Genomic DNA, 18878 nt, shown 5'->3' with positions numbered 1-18878 from the left:
CACACCACTGGTCTCCTTGTTGTTCCTTGAATATGCCCAGCGCATTTCTGCCTCAAAGCCTTTGTACTTGCTGTTCTCTCTTTAGAATGCTCTTCCCCAGATATGGCTTACTTGCCCACCGTACCTTTTTTTTTTTTTTTTTTTTGAGACAGAGTTTCGCTCTTGTTGCCCAGCTGGAGTGCATTGGTGTGATCTCAGCTCACTGCAACCTCTGCCTCCCAAGCTCAAGCCATCCTCCCATCTCAGCCTCCCAAGTAGCTGGGATTACAGGCGTGCACCACCATACCCAGCTAATTTTTGTATTTTTTGTAGAGACGAGGTTTTGCCAACTTGCCCAGGATGGTCTTGAACATCATGAGCTCAAGTGATCCACCTGCCTTGGCCTCCCAAAGTGCTGGAATTGTAGGCGTGAGCCACTGTGCCCAGCCCCCACCACCTATTTTGTGAGGTCTTCCCTGACTGTCCTGTTTAAAATTATAATAACCACCAGGTACAGTGGCTCATGCTTGTAATCTCAGCACTTTGGGAGGCTGAGGCATTTGGATCTCTTGAGCTCAAGAGTTCTAGACCAGCCTGGGCAACATGGTGAAACCCTGTCTCTACCAAACAAACAAACAACAACAACAACAACAAAAACCCAAAAAATAAAAAAAAACCCAAACAAATGAAAAATAAAAGTTAGCTGGGCATGGTGGCATGTGCCTGTAGTCTCAGATACTCGGGGGCTGAGGTGGGAGGATTGCTTGAATCCAGGAGGTTGAGGCTGCAGTGAGCTCTGATCTCATTCCACCTTGGGCAACACAGTCAGATCCTGTCTCAATAAAATAAAATAAAATAAATTTGTAATAACCTTTCGTCATACTCCCTTTCTCCTTCACTCATACCATCTCGTATCATATATATTATATATATATTTATTAATGTGTTCAACTTGTTTTTTCGACTAAGTCAAATCAAGGTTCTTTTTCCAAGATGATCTGAATTCCCAGAAGGTATTATTTTCTTTTTTTATGTATATTTTGTGCATAGATATATTTTTAATGTATATTTTGTGGAAAAATATGCATAACCTGAAGTTTGCTGATTTAACCATATTTAGGTGTATAATTAATTCGATGGCGTTAAGTACATTTACAATATTGATAACCATCATCACTACTTAGTTCCAAAACTCTTTTATTGCCCCACCAGAAACTGTCCATTAAGCAATAACTCCTCATTCCTTGTTCCCCCAGACCTTAGTAATCAACATTTTACTTTCTCTCTTTATGAATTTGACTACTCTAGATACCTCATATAAGTGGAATAATATAATATTTGTCCTTTCACGACGGATTTATTTCACTTACCATAATGTTTTCAAGGCTCATTCATGTTATAGCATGCAGCAGAACTTCATTCCCCTGTATGCCTGAATAATATATTTCATCGTATCACATTTTCTCTTTTTTTCTTTTTTTGAGACTGAGTCTAGCTTTGTCAGCCAGGCAGGAGTGCAGTGGCGCAATCTTGGCTCACTGCAATCTCCGCCTCCCGGGTTCAAGCGATTCTTCTGCCTCAGCCTCTTGAGTAGCTGGGATTACAGGTGCCTGCCACCACACCTGACTAATTTTTTTGTATTTTTAGTAGAGATGGGGTTTCACTGTGTTGGCCAGGCTGGTCTCGGTCTCGAACTCCTGACCTCGATGTATCACATTTTCTTTTTTTTTTTTTTTTTGAGACGGAGTCTCGCTCTATCACCCAGGCTGGAGTGCAGTGGCGCAATCTCGGCTCACTGCAAGCTCCGCCTCCCAGGTTCACGCCATTCTCCTGCCTCAGCCTCTCCGAGCAGCTGGGACTACAGGCGCCCGCCACCATGCCCGGCTAATTTTTTGTATTTTTAGTAGAGACAGGGTTTCACCGTGGTCTCGATCTCCTGACCTTGTGATCCGCCCGCCTCGGCCTCTCAAAGTGCTGGGATTACAAACGTGAGCCACCGCGCCCAGCCCACATTTTCTTTATCCATTTATTTTTTGATAGACATTTGGGTTGTTTTCCCCTTTTGGCTATTGTAAATAGTGCTGCTATGAATACTGGTGAAGAAGTATCTGTTTGAGCTCCTGTTTTAAATTCTTTTAGCTTGGAGTGGAATTACTGAATCATATGGTAATTCTATTTTTAACTTGAGGAACTGCCAAACTGTTTTCCACAGTGGCTGTATCAGTTTACATTCCCACCAGCAATGCACAAGGGTTTACATTTCTCCACATCTCACCACCATTTGTAATTTTCTGCTTTTTTCATAATAGCATGCTAGTAAGTGTGAAGTGGTGTATTATTTGGTTTTGATTTGCATGTCCCTAATCACTAATAACGTGGTGCATCTTCTCACGTGCTTATTGCATGTCTTCTTTGGAGAAATGTTCAAGTCCTTTGCTACCCCCTACCCTTTTTAAATTTGAGACAGGATCTCACTCTGTTGCCTAGGCTAGAGTGCAATGGTGCACTCACAGTTTCTATGTAATAGGAATTTAGCAGCAGCTTGCTGACTGGTTCTGGCTTTTGGTTTTTCATGAGATTCAGTCTGATGTGAGCTGGTACTGGAGTAATCTGAAGGCTTGACTGGGGCTGAAGGATTTGCTTTTGAGGTGGCTTACTGGCATAGCTGTCAAGTTGGTCCTGAATGTTGATGGGAGGCCTTAGTTCTTTTCCTTCACAGAGCTGTTCGCATATGGTGGCTGGCTTCCCCTAAAGCGTGCAATTTAAGAAAACAAGGCAAAAAGTGCAATGACCTAGTCTCAGAGGTTATAATTGGTCACTTTTTTTTTTTTTTCTTGAGACAGAGTCTCACTCTGTTGCCCAGGCTGGAGTTCAGTGGCATGATCTAGGCTCACTGCAAACTCTGCCTCCTGGGTGCAAGCAATTATCCTGTCTCATCCTCCTAAGTAGCTGGAACTACAGGGGCACACCACTGTACCTGGCTAATTTTTGTATTTTTAGTAGAGATGGGGTTTCACCATATTGGTCAGGCTGGTCTGGAACTCCTGACCTCAGGTGATCCACCTGCCTTGGCCTCCCAAAGTGCTGGGATTACAGGCATGAGCCACTACACCCAGCCATAATTGGTCACTTTTGCCATATTTTATTGGTCAGACAGACAAGCCTTATTCGATGTAGGAGGGATTACACATGGATACATAAATGAATACCAGGCAAAGAGGATAATTGGGGGTCAAAAGCAAGGATCACTCAGGGTCAAATCAGAGAATGTCTACCACATGTATCTATTTCCAGTGCTTAGAACAATGCCTGGTACAGTACGTTCAAAAAAATGTTTGATGAGTACATGAGTCCTTCCTTCTTTCCTTTTTCCCTTCCTTCTTCTCTCCTTCCTTTGAAGGTTATGGGGGAGGTCACAGCATTAAAGAAAGATTAGAACAGCAAAGGCTTAGGAAAGGCAGGATTACTGCAACCAGGGATTTTAATATCCTCAGGATGTTCTCCATCTCATTTAGCTTCTCTGAGTACAGCCAAGATCTCCTTAGAGTTTCATCCTTAGAGCTTCATAATGAGAGGGCAAAGGGCTTTTACTTTTCCAGCTCTGGTTTGAAAAACCCCAGGGTAGGATTCTCCCAGGCATAACCCCTTGAATCAATCAGTATGATCAGGGAGTTAAGGTAATGTGACTGGCTTCGTTTGAGTCAGGCATCTATACCTGTTAATGGAAAAAGATGGAAGGGGGTATGGACAATAAAAATAGTACAATTCAGCCATGCTAGGTAATCCCCTTTCTATATGTTCCCACCATATTATATCTTGGTGCAACAGAACATATAATGTTATTGTTCATTTACTTGATCACATGTTTGTCTTCTATACTAGACTACACATTCTTACACTAGAGTGTGAACACAGGTACCACATTTTTATAACTCCAAATGATACAGGTTTTGTAGTCAAGAGAGACTCATGCTTGCATTTTTGCTTTTTCCTTCTACTAACGATGTGACTTTGGACCAGGCATAGCTTCCCTGTCTTTTAAATGGGCCAAATAATAGTTGCATCATGTGGAAGCACATAACATTATTTCTGACATGTTGTAGGAGCTGAAAATGTTAGTTACTGTCCTTCCTCTTAGGGAAGTAGCTGACATAGTTGAATATCTTTAATATATTTGTGAATAAATGAAGGAGTAAATAAATTCAGCATTCTCAACCACTGGCTTGGGGATTCACTTGTAAATGGGGATAACAATCGGATTATGATAAAGATTAAGTGAGATGATCCATGACAAGCACTTCCACAGTGCCCAGCTATGGTAAGTGCTTTAAAAGCATAAGCCATCAGCAACATGGGGGTGTTCACCTATAGTCCCAGCCATTCAGGAGGCTGAGGCAGGAGGGTCACTGGAGCATCGGAGTTCAAGGCCAGCCTGAGAAACATAGCGAGACCCTGTCTTTAAAAAACAAAACAAAATGGAAGCCATCATGAGAGAGGTAATCCTTTAAAACCAATATTATCAGATCTCCTAGAAAAGAATTGAAGAAGTGGCTTTCTCTCTATTTAGGTACCTCTCACAAGGTATATCACTTGCTTCTGTATTGCATAGTAAACTCTCAATAGCCCCTGAGTAACGCAACTGCAACATCCATTAATAGAACACAATATAGACTGCAGAATTCCAAAACCTCAGGTAAAGAATGAAAAAAAAAAAGCCAAAGGGGAAAGTTCTACCACATTAATAATTTTGTCTAGTGTCAGAAAATACCTAATTATAGAAGTTTCTAGCCAATGCCTCAGCATCGGCACTCAAACACAATAACAATTATAATGTCATTCTGAGATAAATCAAGTCCTAGAAGGAAGGAAGGAGGGAAAGAAGAAGGAAGATGGAAAAGGGAAGGAAGGAAGGAAGGGAGGGAGGGAGGGTAGAAAAGAAGGAAAGAAGGAATGAAAAACCAAAATCAATTAGCATACCTAGGACCAAAAGGCTTTGGATTCAGCATTCCTAGTCCTCCACATTCCCAGCTCCCTACTACCTAACAAGTGTATAAGGTGGAACTGAAAGGGTGTTAAATGGGTGGATCCCAGTGGCAATGTCGTTGTTAACACTCCATATGAGTCAGCTATAAATTCAATTCAAATCCCCAGTCTCCCTGTCTTCTCTGCTTATCATGGTTACCACCAAAATGACTGCTGCCTTTAGAAACCCTAGTGGAAAACAGGTAAATGTGTAAAACGATGTTTGATTTTATATTAAAACTTACAAAAATGTAATTGCTGTAACAGAAAATAATTTGTTATTGTGTTAGGATTTGTATATTTCGCTTAATCTTCAAAACACAGGAACAGCTTGTTAACATTTCTTCAGTTTTATTTTAAGACTGTTATTTCATTGTATTGCAGCCATTCGAGTGATGAACAAAATTTATGAAGTGTTAGGTTTAATTCCATACCTGCGAGAAAGGTATTTTAGTAATAGGCTTTTTGTAATTCAACACTTGCCGAAATTCTCTCCTAGCTGTAATTGGCTGCTGTTTACGTTTCTTTGAATATACATTCACAGAGGAGACCTAGTGTGTCTGTATGGGCTTCAAATTTCTCATATGGAGAAGAAGAAAATGACTGGTTACCATAGCATTTGTTCACAAACTCTATTTGGTGACAGTGTTGATGGTTCCATGGCCTCTCAATGATGATTTCGGAAGTGTTGCCTCTCGTCGTGTTTGGGAACACAGTTCATAATAAAAGCTACATTAATTTTTCTGTAAAGTATCATGTTCCTAAAATAGTTTCCTCACCTCATCCTTTTTTTTTTTTTTTTTTTTTTTTTTTTGGTGGAGGTGGGAGAGACTGCTAATTAACATTAGCTGATGTTTGTACCTGGCTTTAATTAGACAATTTCACATGAAATAAAAACACATCTCACGTCACATCTGTGATTGGGACTCTTATTTTTATTTGCTTGATGAAGAGACTGAAGCTTACAGAGGTTAAAAGCCAGACTATTAGCAGGTGTCAAAATCAGGATTCTTCTAATTCAGTCTTTTTTATTTGTCTTTTTGTTTTTGCATATTGGTGCTTTGCGGCTTTGGAAAATAGCAATTACAATAGCTATGATTTTTGAATATTTGTTATACACATGGTATATATTATTCCACTTAACTGTCACTTCAGTGCTTAAGTAGATATTATTATCTCCAGTTTATGAATGAGAAGATTGGAGCTCGAAGAGATCAAAAGGGTTGATCACATTTTGGCAAGAACACAGTCTAGTCACTTGCATTAATGTAGAAGTTACTAGTTCCCAGATAATTGGATAGTTTAAGTGGAATTACTAACTCTAGTACCACCAAATTTTATCTTGCTTTAAAACAAGCATTTTGGAAAGTCAAGAAATGAATGAATTTCTCCATTTGGTGGGTAGGGTAGAAGCTGGCACACTATTGATGTCCCATTCTGGTGGCTCAATTTCAAAAGTTTTTTGGGCTGACAGTGTTAATGTGTAGTATCACATATAGAAGTGATGTCTGAGCTCTAGATCCAGAGAGCTTGTTCTTTCCCATAATCATGGCAGATCTAGTCTCTACCTGTGCACAAGTATCAAAAGATAAACAGAATTGTGTGTCTCTTAATAATGTTCTTTCCTAAGATGATGTCAGAGTCTTCTAAAGAATGAATATGGGCCGGGCGCGGTGGCTCACGCTTGTAATCCCAGCACTTTGGGAGGCTGAGGCGGGCGGATCACGAGGTCAGGAGATCGAGACCATCTTGGCTAACACGGTGAAACCCCGTCTCTACTAAAAATACAAAAAAAAATTAGCCGGGCATGGTGGCGGGCGCCTGTAGTCCCAGCTACAGGCTGAGGCAGGAGAATGGCGTGAACCCGGGAGGCGGAGCTTGCGGTGAGCCGAGATCGCGCCACTGCACTCCAGCCTGGGTGACAGAGCGAGACTCCGTCTCAAAAAAAAAAAAAAAAAAAAGATAAAAAAAAGAATGAATATGGTAGAGGTAAAGTGGTGAGGTTAAAGCTATTCTTTTTTTTTTTTTTGAGACAGGATTTTGCTCTGTTGCCCAGGGTGCGGTGCGGTGCAGTGGCGCGATGTCAGCTCACTGCAACCTCCACCTCCTGGGCTCAAGTGATCTTCCCACCTCAGCCTCCCTAGAAGCTGGGACTACAGGTGCACACCACCATGCCCTGCTAAGTTAAAGCTATTCTTATAACTCCAGTGCATGGAGGCCATAGCTTTTTATTTGAGTACCTTTCAGATTCATATTGTAGAAAGTAATGAACCTAGTAAGATAGGCTGTCACTATTTCATTGTTAGCCTTCGTTTAAAAAACAAAACAAAACAAAACAGTTTTGAACATTAGTAGGAGTTGAAATGGAGTGTTATGTCTCCTTTTTCTTTAATAGTGCTACCAATAGGACTTTCTGATGAGTGGAAATGTTCTATATTTGTGCTGTCAGACAGTAGCCACTAGCCACACATGTGCTATTATTGAGCACGTGAAGTATGTGAGTGTGACTATGAAACTGAACTTTTAAGTTTATTTATTTTTGAGACAGGGCCCCACTCTGGCACACAGGCTGGAGTGCAGGGGCATGATCTTAACTCACTGCAACCTCCACCTCTTGGGCTCAAGTGACCCTCCCACTTCAGTCTCCAGAATAGCTACAGTTGTGCCAACACACCTGGTTATTTTTTTAATTTTTATTTTGTAGAGATGGGGTCTGACTATGTTGCTCAGGCTGGCCTCAAACTCTTGGCCTCAAGCGATCCTCCTGTCTTGGCCTCCCAAAGTGCTGGGATTACAGGCATGAGCCACCATGCCTGGCTTAACTTAAGTTTAAATGTAAATAGTCACATGTTGCTAGTGTCTCTAGTGGTTGCTGTATTGGACAGTGCAATCCTAGGATGTAATTGAGATGGTCTAGTTCTCTAAAAAAGCTCCCAAATACAGGTGCCCAGGGTGAGGGAGGAATACTGTTCACAGTGGGTTTGACTTTTCTGGTGAGTTCCTTCTTTGTACCTTGGGTTGTTTTTGCCTTTCGGAGGACTGTCTCCCTTGCATTTCCTTTCTGTGAACAATGAAGCTAACATGACTGACTTAAACACCTTTGGCAGTTTAGAGCATGGTGTTCCAGGGTTTAACCCTTGCCAGGTTTAGAGGGGTTCCCCTCCCAGACAGTGACCCAAATCAATGCTAAGGGTGTACAGTATTAGAACATAGAAAACTTTGAATTGCTCACTGAATTTACCGCAAATAAAACTATCTGAAGGCCGGGCACGGTGGCTCATGCCTGTAATCCCACCACTTTGGGAGGCTGAGGTGGGCGGATCACGAGGTCAGGAGATTGAGACCATCCTGGCTAACATGGTGAAACCCCGTTTCTACTAAAAATACAAAAAATTAGCCAGGCGTGGTGGTGGGCGCCTGTAGTCCCAGCTGCTCGGGAGGCTGAGGCAGGAGAATGGTGTGAACCCGGAAGGGGGAGCTTGCAGTGAGTCGAGATCTTGCTACTGCACTCCAGCCTGGGCGACGGAGCGAGAAAAAAAAAAAGAAGAAGCTGAGGCAGGAGGATGGCTTGAATTCAGGAGTCCAAGTCCAGCCTGAGCAACATAGTGAGACCCAGGCTTTTAAAATAATAAAATAAAATGAAACCACAAACCTCAAACAAACAAAAAGACAAAATATGATTTCAATCATTGTGAAGCTCTTGATCTAGTAGATGAGTAATGTATATAAACCAAAATATTACAATTTCAGAGAAGTGTTACAGGGCCTAATGTTTAACCACTTCTGGCATTCAACTGACTGTGTTAAAAGCTCTGCCACCACTTTCCAGGGGTATAAATTGAGGTAAGTTATTTGGTATTTACTAAATTTCAGCTTCTTCATATGCAAGGGGGTTATGATAATAATACCTACCCCATGAGGACAGTATGAGGATTAAATGAAATAGTGTATGTATATAGACTTAGCCAATACCCATATGTGTTGAGTGCTCAACCAGGTGTTAGCCATTAGATTTTAAAATTTTATTTAATTTTTATGTTTTTTTGTTGTTGTTGTTGTTGCTGTTGAGACAGAGTCTTGCTCTGTTGCCCAGGCTGGAGTGCAGTGGCGCGATCTCGGCTCACTGCAAGCTCCACCTCTCGGGTTCAAGCAATTCTCTGCCTCAGCCTCCCAAGTAGCTGAGATTACAGGCCTCTGCCACCATGCCTGGATAATTTTTTTTGTATTTTTAGTAGAGATGGGGTTTCACCATGTTGGCCAGGTTGGTCTTGAACTCCTGACCTCGTGATCCACCACCTTGGCCTCCCAAAGTGCTGGGATCACAGACATGAGCCATCATGTCCTGCCTACTTTTGTTTTGTTTTGTTTTTTTTGAGACGGAGTCTCTCACTCTGTCACCTAGGCTGGAGTGCAATGGTGCGATCTCAGCTCACTGCAACCTCCACCCCGCGGGTTCAAGCGATTTTCCTGTCTCAGCCTCCCGAGTAGCTGAGATTACAGGCACACGCCGCCATGCCCGGCTAACTTTTTTTTTTGTATTTTAGTAGAGATGAGGTTTCACCGTGTTGCCCAGGCTGGTCTTGAACTCTTCAGCTCAGGCAATCCACCCACCTTGGCCTCCCAAAGTGCTAGGATTACAGGTGTGAGCCACCATGCCCGGCCACTATTTTTTATAGTTTTTAAGGTAAAATTTACATTCACTGAAATGTTACCTGCATATTTTTTGATAAGTGAATATACTTACGTAACTCACATCCCTATCAAGATAGAGACCATTTTTACCACCCAGAAATTTCACTCATGTACCATCCCAGTCAATCCCCTGCCACAGGGAACCACTGTTATGAATTTTTTCGCCACAGATTAATTTTGTCTTTTCTAGAATTTCAAATAAATGGAACAGTATGACACTCTTTTGTGTCATTTATTTATCTTCACATAGATAATTCACATACTTTGTGTCATTTATTTATCTTCACATAGATAATTCACATACTTGAAGATAAAAAAAAGATACAATTTTAAACCTTTTGGGCATGCAGTAAAAATCTCCTTCCCGCTGGTACCCACCAGTCACCCAGTCTTCTTCTCTCTCTCTTTTTTTTTGAGACAAGATCTTTCTCAGTTGCCCAGGCTGGAGTGCAGTGGCACAGTCATGGCTCACTGCAGCCTCACCCTTCCAGGCTCAAGCAATCCTCCTGCCTCAGGCTCCCAAGTAGCAGGACTACAGGTGCCTGCCACCACACCTGTCTAAATTTTTTTTGTATTTTTTTTTTTGTAAAGATAAGGTTTTGCCATGTTGCTCAGGCTAGTCTTAAACTACTGATCTTAAATGATCCGCCGGCCTCAGCCTTCCAAAGTATTTAGATTAGAGGCGTGAGCCACCGTGCTTGGCTCAGTCTTCCTCTCTTGAAGCAAGCAATGTTATTAGTTTTATGTGGGCTATCCCATGTCTTATCATTATTAATTCAGGTGCTTACAAAAGGCTCTTTGAGAACTGTTTTAAAGGTTACCCAAAGAATCTTGTGACAACCCAGCTAAAATGATATAAAATCAGTTTTAACATAACTGAAGTTTTTAGACTCTGATTCCAAATGTCAGATTGTGACATTTTACCTTTCTCTGACTTTATGCCAAATTTAGTTTAAGTTCTAGCATCTATAATTTTCATTTACTGAACAAATATATATTTAACAAATATGAAAATACAACCATGAAACAAACAAAACCAAATCCTGGACTTACGGAGCTAATAGTAAAAAATTCACCAATATAATTACCCAATTACAGTTTCATGCGATGTGAAAGGAGTAAGAGACCACCATAGGGAGGTCACAAGGTGCTTCTCAGAGGTAGATACTAGAGCCGTTGTCAAAGGATGAGGACTGGGAGAACTTTCCCGGCACAGAGCAAAGCATGAGCAAAAGCTCTGTTGAGGCCAGGAAGCTGGTAAGTAGGGAATAAAAGAGGCCAGCGTGGCTGGAGCACAGAGAGCAGGGTGGAATTGGTCTGAGCAGTGAGAAGAGTTGGAGAGGTGGGCAAGGCACCTGGCCATTCAGGGCTTGGTTAGTTAGAAGGGTTTTTTCTAAGAGAATGGGAAGGTGTTTAAGTGGTTTAGGCTGGGAAGTGACAGGGTCACACTGTATTTTGAAAAAGTCACTTTGCCTGTTGTGTTGAGATTAGAGAGGGGGTAAAGGGGATATGGGTAAACGACAAGAAGACTAGGTCAGTAATCCCTCCACCCCCACTCCCCAGGTGAAGGTAGCCTAGACTAGGGTGGTGATGGAGGAGATAGGAGAGGACAGATTCAGGTTTTTAAGGTAAAAACCAACAGAATTTGCTGACGGATGGAATATAAGAGGGGGAGAGGTACATTATCAAGGATGTATCTTAGTTTTCTTATATAAGGATTGAGTTGCAATAAACTTTTTTTTTTTTTTTTTTTTTTTTTTTTGAGACGGAGTCTCGCTCTGTCGCCCAGGCTGGAGTGCGGTGGCGCAATCTCAGCTCACTGCAAGCTCCGCCTCCCGGGTTCACGCCATTCTCCTGCCTCAGCCTCCCGAGTAGCTGGGACTGCAGGCGCCAGCCACCACGCCCGGCTAATTTTTTGTATTTTTAGTAGAGACGGGGTTTCACCGTGTTAGCCAGGATAGTCTCGATCTCCTGACCTCGTGATCCGCCCGCCTCGGCCTCCCAAAGTGCTGGGATTACAAGCGTGAGCCACCGCGCCCGGCCTGAGTTGCAATAAACTTGTTAATTGAAATTTCTTTAAATAATGGCACAACCTAAAGTTATGCAAACATTTGCCTCAGATAAAAGTTCAAGTTTTCAAAGTTTTTAGCTGGGTGGAGGGCATGGCTTTACTTCCTATTTCTTGGTATTTCCTAATCTTGTTGAAAAAAAAGTAAGGTTTTTTTTTTTTTTTTTTCTGAAATGCTTAGTTCAGTGGAAACCCATCTGCGAATTCTGTCTTATAAATTTAAATTAGAAAATAACTAGGGATATCTAATTTCTAGACAAATAATTTTGGAGTTTCTTGTGCTGCTAATTATTATAATTTTTGTCACTTTTTTTTTTTTTTGAGACAGAGTATCGTTCTGTCGCCCAGGCTGGAGTGCAGTGGCGCGATTTTGGCTCACTGCAACCTCCACCTCCGTGGTTCAAGCAATTCCTCTGCCTCAGCCTCCAGAGTAGCTGGGAGTACAGGCGCACGCCACCACGCCGGGCTATTTTTTTTTTTTTTTTTTGTAGTTTTGGTAGAGACGGGGTTTCACCATGTTGGCCAGATTGGTCTCGAACTCCTGACCTCAGGCAATCCGCCCGCCTTGGCCTCCCAAAGTGTTGGGATTACAGGTGTGAGCCACCGCGCCCGGCTGTCACTTCTAAACATATAATTAAAGTAATCCGTATTGCCTTTTTAATTTTTCTTGCCTGCTTTTCCTGAACCAGAATTAATAGGCTGTTTGCGTCCCAAACGAAGTACTTTCCTTCTAAGAACGTCTTCGTTGACGCTGCAGGGTTGCCCGGCTGAATCTTACATATTCGTGCCCATGTTCTGCCCCCTGCAGGAGTCTGCATAAACCCAGTGCGTAGAGACGTGTAAGAGTACATTACAATTACAAGTGTCATTTACACGTTGATTATTGTTTTTGAGAGTGCCCTAAGGACACCTCTGGGGGAGCTCGGGGCTGCCTTCCGAAGCATGCGCGTCTGCACCGCGTGCCAGGGGCCTGGAAGTCAGGCTCCGGGGCGGTGCGGCGCGGCAGCGCGAGGCCTGCAGTCCTAAGCTCGGGGTCGCTTCAGGCCCCCGAGGGGGTGTGTCTTCTACCGCTTTAACATGGAAGGGGCGGTTCAAGTGGCCGGGGAAGTCGGCGACTTGCAGGACTGGGGGCTGGTGTTTTGAAAGAGAGGCGGAGGGAGAGAGGGATTTCCCCGCCCCCGCTGCACTCCGTCCAATCCCTTCGCCTTCTCCTTTTCTCGGCCGGCCCGCCCGGCCCCTAAGCTGCTCGAACCCATTCTGCGGTAGAGGCGGCCGGGTCTCTTTAAGGCCCTACCGCGCCTGCGCCTTCGGCTCTCCTGACGCGGCCGGGCCGGACCCGGGAGGAACCAGCTGGCCAGCAGGCAAGGGGCTGGCTGCGGTTCCGACAGCGGCGGTGCCGGGAGGGGTAGGTGAGGGTCGCGAGGCGGCCTTGGGCTTCTGAGTGAGCGTGGTGCTTTTGGGAACGCGGGACGGGCGACCGTGGAGCCAGGAGCGGGGCCGAGGCGCTGAGACGCGGCGGCGCGGCTGCCGGCTGGATGGGAAGTTAATGTTTACGGCGAAGTCTACTCAACGTTTCCAAGGTGAGGGGCGCTGCGCCAGGCCGGGCGGGCCGGGAGGCCGGGCGGGCGGTGAGTCCGTGTTCCGCTGGCGCACAGCTGGGCCGAGGCGCGGCGGGCGGGGGCCGCCGCAAGTTTTGCTGCGCGAGCGGGGCGGGCACACCCGGCCCCGCCAGGGCCTAAGTTCCCTGCACTCGCTTCCTCGCCTGTCGCCGCCGCCGCCGCCCGCAGCCCTCCTTCTCGTGGGCGCTGGGGAAGAAACTCGTCGGCGGGTCTAACTGTGGCGTCCCGGGGCGGTGGAGGGATGGAGCAGCTTCGGGCACGTCCTCGTAAATCCCGTGGAGGACACTGACCCTGCACCCCACCCTCGAGGCCAGAAGTCGGTTCCCTCTGGGGACCTGAGGGGCGAGAGCCCTCGCGCCCCTGACTTGCAAAGTTGGCGTCTTTATTTGGCCTCCGGGATTCTGCGCATGGCGTGTCTCCAGGCTGGTGATGGGCAAGGCAGATGTGCCAGGTCCAGAATGCACTTGAGAAGGGTTTGTAGCCATCCCTGAATCACTTTATGACTAGTGGGGCAAGCCTCAAATTAACCTCAGGATTTCCGGTAGGTTGGATTGTGGTGTTGGTGTTTGCACTCAAAAGAGTTGCTGTGATTTCCCTGTGTCTGTCTGTCTTTGGGGCTTCTTAGATCATCTCATTTGGCATCCTTTCACCCAGGAGTTAACCAAGTCTTTTGGAATGGTTTCCTCGCTTTCCTCCTATCTATTGCTGATAGAGCTGCTTTTGAAAAGAAATATTTTCTTGAAGTGGTATCTTTTCTTTGGGTTACAGTGTTGAATAATAAACTCCTTTCTTTGCCGAAAGAATGAATTCCAGTGCTTACTGAAGTTAAAGAAAAGTGATCTGCTGTTAGTTTTTAATCTGTGCTCTGAGCTGATGTATGTTAGTAACTTTTTTTTTGTTTTAAAATTTTGTTAGTAGAATTTCACCAGTGTACCAGAAGCTCTTTTTTCTTTTTCTTTTCTTTTTTTTTTTTTTTTTTTTTTTTGAGACGGAGTCTCACTCTGTCGCGAGACTGGAGTGCAGTGGCGACCTTGGTTCACTGCAACTTCCACCTCCTGTGTTTAAGCGATTCTCTTGCCTCAGCCTCCCGAGTAGCCGGGACTACAGGCCCGCACCACCACTCCCAGCTAATTTTTATATTTTTAGTAGAGACGAGGTTTCACCATGTTGGCCAGGATGGTCTTGATCTCTTGACCTCGTGTTCCACCTGCCTCGGCCTCCCAAAGTGTTGGGATTACAGGCGTGAGCCACCGTGCCCGGCCTTCTTTTTCTTTCTTTTTTTTAAGGCTGAGTCTCACTCTGTCGCCTAGGCTGGATATATTCTCCGAGTAGCTGAGATTACAGGCATACATCACCACTCCCGGCTAATTTCTTTCTTTTTTTATTTTTATTTTTAGTAGAGACGGGGTTTCACCATGTTGGTCAGGCTGGTCTCGAACTCCTGACCTCAAATGATCTGCCCTCCTCGGCCTCCCAAAGTGCTGGGATTACAGGCGTGAGCCACCGCACCCCGCCCAGAAGCTCTTTTTTCTATTCTAAAATGATAACTTTACGATTTCCGAGAACTTTGTGTCAAATAAATCTTAGAACTAAGTTATTGAAGTATAGAGAAAAAGTTCACAATTCTAAATGTGCAGGTGGTCTGGGTGCGGTGGCTCACGCATGTGATCCTAGCATTTTGGGAGGCAGAGGCAGGTGGATCACTTGAGCCCAGGAGTTTGAGACTAGCCTGGGCAACGTGGCAAAACCCCATTTCTATTAAAAATACAAAAATTAGCTGGGTGTAGTTGTGTGTGCTAGTAGTCCGAGCTACCCAGGAGGCTGAGGTGGGAGGATCACCAGAGCTGGGGAGGTCGAGGTTGTAGTGAGCCTTGATCATGCCACTGCACTCCAGCCTGAGCGGCAGAGTGAGACCGTCTTTCAGAAAAAACAAAAACAAAAAACATTGCAGGTAATGAATTTTTACTAAGTGAACCACCAAAGATCAAGAAATAGAACATTACTAGATTGGAGTATGTACATAGGAGTGGCATTGTTGGTTTTATAGGTATGTGGCTGATAAAACTTTAGTATTAGATATTGTTGAACATTTTCCCAAAGTGGTTGTACCAATTAGCGGGGGATGTTCTGGTTACCCCACATCCTTGCTGGTGCTTGTCAGTTGAAATTTTTTTTGCTAGTCTAGTACAGGTACAGTAATATATCAGTGTGGTTTCATTTTCCATTTTCCTGGTACTGAGGTTGAATATCTTTTGTTGACCATTTATATTTCCTCTTGTGAAGTGCCTGTTAAGTCTTTTTGCCCAGTTTTCGTTGATATACTTATTTATCTTTGATTTATAATACTTTATTCTGGATATGAGTCCTTTCTAGGATATATATGTATTGCATTTTTATTTTTTCAGTCTGTATTTTGCCTTTTCAGTCTTTTTTTTTTTTTTTGAGACGGAGTCTTGCTCTGTCTCCCAGGCGGGAGTGCAATGGCGCGATCTCGGCTCACTGCAAGCTCCGCCTCCCGGGTTCATGCCATTCTCCTGCCTCAGCCTCCCGAGTAGCTGGGACTACAGGCGCCTGCCAACACGTCCGGCTAATTTTTTGTATTTTTAGTAGAGATGGGGTTTCACTGTGTTAGCCAGGATGGTCTCGATCTCCTGACCTCGTGATCCGCCCGCCTCGGCCTCCCAAAGTGCTGGGATTACAGGCTTTAGCCACCGCGCCCGGCCCTGCCTTTTCAGTCTTTTAATGGTGTTTTTTTCATGCCTGGAGATTCTTAATTTGTGTGTGTGTGTGTGTGTGTTTTTGTTTGTTTGTTTGTTTGTTTTGTAAGATGGAGTCTCACTCTGTTGCCAGGCTAGAGTGCAGTGGTGCGATCTCGGCGCACTGCACCCTCCACCTCCCGGGTTCAAGCAATTCTCCTGCCTCAGCCTCCTGAGTAGCTGGGACTATAGGTGTGTGCCACCATGCCTGGCTAATTTTTGTATTTTTAGTAGAGACAGGGCTTCACCATGTTGGCCAGGATGGTCTTGATCTCTTGACCTCATGATCCGCCTGCCTTGGCCTCCCAAAGTGCTATGATTACAGGTGTGAGCCACCGTGCCTGGCCTTTTTTTTTTTTTGAGACAGAATCTCACTCTGTTGCCCAGGTTGGAGTGCAGTGGAACGATCACGGCTCACTGCAATCTTGATCTCCCAAGGCTCAGGTAATCCTCCTGTCTCAACCCCCAAGTAGCTGGAACTACAGGTGAGCACCACCATGCCCAGCTAATTTTTGTATTTTTAGTGGAAATGGGGTTTTGCCATGTTGCGTAGGCTGGTCTTGAATTCCTGGGCTGAAGTCATACACCTACACCTGCCTCAGCCTCCCAGAGTGTTGGGATTACAGGCATGAACCACTGCACCCAGCCTGAGATTCTTAATTTTAATGAAGTATACTTTATCAATCTTGTCCTTTATGGTTACTGCTTTTTGTGTCCTGTTTAAGAAATCAATGCCTAACCTGAGAATATGAACATATTTTTCTGTGTTGCCTTATAGCAGTTTTATTTTACTTTTTGCAAAAAAAAATTTTTTTTCAGACAGGGTCTGAAGTGCAGTGGTGCAATCTCAGAACACTGCAACCTCCGCCTCCTGTGCTCAAGCAGTCCTCCCACCTCAGCCTCCTGAGTAGCTGTGACTACGACTACAGGCGTTTGCCACCACGCCTGGCTAATTTTTGTATGTTTTGTAGAGACAGGGTTTCAACATATTACCCAGGCTGGTCTCAAACTCTTGGGCTCAAGCAATCTGCCCTCTTTGGCCTCCCAAAGTACTGGGATTACAAGTGTGAGCCACTGCACCCATCTGCTACTTTTTGCATTTAAGGTATATAATTTAGAGTAAATTCTCGATGAATCGCAGGGGTCAAGATTCACTTTTTAGGCCGGGCATGGTGGCTCATGCCTGAAATCTCAGCACTTTGGGAGGCCGAGGTGAGTGGATCACGAGGTCAGGAGTTTGAGACCAGCCTAGCCAACATGGTGAAACCCTGTCTCTACTAAAAATACAAAAATTAGCTGGGCGTGGTGGCGGGTGCCTGTAATCCCAGCTACTCAGGAGACTGAGGCAGGAGAATCGCTTGAACCCAGGAGGCAGAGGTTGCAGTGAGACGAGATCGTGCCATTGCACTCTATCCTGGGCGACAGAGTGAGACTCGGTCTCAAAAAAAAAAAAAAAAAAAAAAAAAAGATTTACTTTTTTTTTTTTCTTTGAGACAGGATCTCACTGTATCACCCAGGCTGGAGTGCAGTAGCATGATCTCCGCCTGCTTTGACCTCCCAAAGTGCTGGGATTTAGGCATGACCCACTGCACCGGGCCAAGATTCACTTTTTACTATATGGACGTCTGTTTGATCCAGCACCATTTATTGCAAATACCATCCTTGTCCTTCTGCACTGTGTGACACTTTTTTTCATAAATTAGATAACAGTATGGTCAGCTAATTTATGAAATTAGTGTGGGTCTGTTTCTGGATACTTTGTTCTGTTTTATTTGTGTATTTGTTATCCTTGCACTAGTATCACTGTATTAACATAGCTTTATAATAAGCTTTGATATGTGGTAATATAAGCTCTCTAACTTTGTTCCTTAAGGTTTTCTGGGCTGTTCTTGGCTGTTAGCATTTTCATATGATTTTCAGAATCTGCTTGCCAATTTCCACAAATTTTGGAATTTGAGTTGAATATATATAAATTTGGAGATAATTGATGTTTCAATATTGAGTCAATTTATGAACATGGTATATCTCTGTATCTAGGTCTTTTAAGAATTTCTCTTGGTAACGTTCTGTTTTCCGTGTAGAAGCCTTGCACATTTTTGTTACTTAGATATTTGATGTTTTTTGATGTTATTGTAACTGATGTTTTAGAACATTTGTGACCTGCATATAGAAAAATATCTGTTTTTTTTTTGCAGGGTGAGGGAGGGGTGGCCCTGGGATTATTTTAAAGTAATCTGAGACATCATTTCATCAATAAATTCTAAATCTTTACTCTTTATTCGTGACCTAATCCAAAGTACACCTTCTGTGTTCTAGTATTTCCAACTAAGTTTTGCATGGTATTATTTTTTAACATGGTATCGCCAGTGTGTAGGACCAATTAAAGATTTATGGAGTATTTAGTATATTGATAGTCATTGTGTTAGGCTCTGGGGATACAAAACTGATTAAGATGCTGCTTCTGCCCTTAAGGAGCTCGGAGTCTAGTGGGGGTAGTAGAAATTAAAAAAAAGATCATTGTCTTCCACTAGGAGAAGTACTATGATGGAAATTGTCTTGGCAGCATGCAAAGGGGTATCTAAATCAAATCTAGGGGAGGGGGACAGGGTCTGTGCTTGGCTCCCAGTGTTCCGAGAGGTGGGCAAAGAAAGTGGGCTGTGGGCAGGGGCTGCTTTTCATCAAACATGCTTCTGTTTAACCCTTTGGGTTTCAGCCTTGAGCCTCACTTTACTTTTCTTGAGT

General features: G+C 44.0%; 1 protein-coding gene across 2 annotated transcripts in view; it reads left to right on the top strand.

Moving 5' to 3' along the window:
- Positions 1 to 5182: 5182 nt before the first annotated feature.
- The window catches only part of EVI5 (ecotropic viral integration site 5), a 294360-nt gene continuing 280664 nt past the window's right edge, over positions 5183 to 18878 (top strand). Inside the window, exon 1 of one of the 2 annotated variants that reach the window (XM_063625474.1) lies at positions 5183 to 5204. The gene's annotated coding sequence lies outside the window, so the exon portion shown is untranslated. The remainder of the gene's footprint in view (positions 5205 to 18878) is intronic. The other variant, XM_063625476.1, reaches the window with a different exon arrangement.

Source organism: Symphalangus syndactylus, chromosome 12, assembly GCF_028878055.3.
Source record: "Symphalangus syndactylus isolate Jambi chromosome 12, NHGRI_mSymSyn1-v2.1_pri, whole genome shotgun sequence".
Taxonomy (NCBI): Eukaryota; Metazoa; Chordata; class Mammalia; order Primates; family Hylobatidae; genus Symphalangus; species Symphalangus syndactylus.
This window is presented reverse-complemented; position numbering and strand designations above follow the sequence as displayed.